This window comes from Lottia gigantea (assembly GCF_000327385.1).
Source record: "Lottia gigantea unplaced genomic scaffold LOTGIsca_229, whole genome shotgun sequence".
Taxonomy (NCBI): domain Eukaryota; kingdom Metazoa; phylum Mollusca; class Gastropoda; family Lottiidae; genus Lottia; species Lottia gigantea.
In genome coordinates this window covers 22510-24619 of record NW_008708637.1, presented here as the reverse complement: position 1 = coordinate 24619, position 2110 = coordinate 22510, and positions in this window count along the sequence as shown.

Below are 2110 nucleotides of genomic sequence, written 5' to 3'. Positions count from 1 at the left end.
TTTGTAATTTGTGATCAAAGTGTATGATTTTTGTATTTGTAATTTGTGATCAAAGTGTATGATTTTTGTATTTGTAATTTGTGATCAAAGTGTATGATTTTTGTATTTGTAATTTGTGATCAAAGTGTATGATTTTTGTATTTGTAATTTGTGATCAAAGTGTATGATTTTTGTATTTGTAATTTGTGATCAAAGTGTGTGATTTTTTGACGCCTAAAAAAAAAAGAAAAAAAAATGTTTAGCCCTACTGGGTATATTAAATATGCAAATATAATTACTATTGATTTTTTGTAAATGATTTTTGTGATCAGAAGTACTTGATTTATTTACAAAAAAAAAAAAGAAAAAAAAATGTTTAGCCCTACTGGGTATATTAAATATGCAAATATAATTACCATTGATTTTTTGTAAATGATTTTTGTGATCAGAAGTACTTGATTTATTTACAAAAAAAAAAAAAAAATGTTACCCAAAAGGTGATGAAATGATATACAAATAAGTGCTAAATGGATTTGATAATTTTTATAAATGATTTTTGTATTTACTCTTTGTGATCATAAGTGAGTGATTTTTAAACGCAAAAAAATAAATGTCGCTCAAAAGGTAATGCAATGATTGGATAAATTTTGTAAATGATTATATACAAATATAACTGATAATGGATTGGATAAATTTTGTAAATGATTTTTGTATTTTATCTTTTGTTATCATAAGTGAGTGATTTTTAAACGCAAAAAAATAAATGTCGCTCAAAAGTATGCAATGATTGGATAAATTTTGTAAATGATTATATACAAATATAACTGATAATGGATTGGATAAACTTTGTAAATGATTTTTGTATTTATCTGAACACAAGTGAGTGATTTTTAAACGCAAAAAAATAAAATGTTACCCAAAAGGTAATAAAATGACAAGAAAATAAGTGCTAAATGGGTTGCAAAATTTTTGTAAATGATTTTTGAATTATTTTGTATTTACCAGTATTTTTTTGTGATTTTTGAATGCAAAAAAAACAAAAATTAATGAAAATTGTTTTGCCCTATTGGGTATAAATTGTTTTGCAAATATAACTGATAATCAATTGTGATCATCAGTGATTGATTTTTTTAATGTCGATAAAAAAGTTTGCAATTTTTACGTTTTGTTTTGTGAATTTTATGAGTGCTGGCAACCCCTCTCTTGTATGCAAAAGGTTGTTTTGATTGATTAGATTTCATCTCCTCATGCACAGCTATTTGGATAAGGTTAACCATAGTCCCATCTATTTGATAAGGGGGGTAAAATAAAATGAGTCAATCAGTAATAGTGTTTACAGCTCAACGTCAAATTTGAGCCTTCAAATCCATGTGTGTCCAGAATTATCCAGGTTTGAAAGTTGAAATGACCACTCGTCAATTTAAGATACTCTGTGATATATAGAAAAGACATTTATAGAAATAGTGAGTAAAATTCCTAGTTTGAGATATTTTTAAAGGAATTATGTGATTTTCGTACATTTCTAGTACTTCTGAAGACTATTTACAAATATTCAACACTCAAAACAAACCCCAAAATGATGCATCTGTCTCTTTAAGTGGAACAGAAAAAATTGAAAAAACTTTTAAGTGTTGAAATTTTATTGTAAAAATCTACAAGTAAATACAGAAAACTAATTTAACAAGTTTTGGATTAATTTAACAATAAATTATTAAAAATAAATTTAATTTAAAATTTAGGCCTAGGATTACATTGAGAATGGTAGGAAGGTGAGATAACTCCAGTAGCCTAAGAAATGACGAGCCTTATTAATGTTAAAGGGGCAGTATGAAAGATTATCATTTTCAAAAACGTAAATTATACCTAAAAATATTCTAAAGTATGTTATTTATATCTATGTATCTTCTTGATCAAACAGAATTTGTTTTAAAAGGGTTAATTAAAAACAGAGAGTGCTAATTGTTAATTAAGCAGTTTGATCTAGTTTCAGTGTTTGACTTTATAATGGCTTGATATTATTAGTTGAAATCTTTAGAATACGTAGAAGATATATTTCTCTACAATTAGGCGTTTATTTTACTTAAATCCGTACAGTAGTTTTCTAACAGCTTTCAAAAAACATAACAAGCTA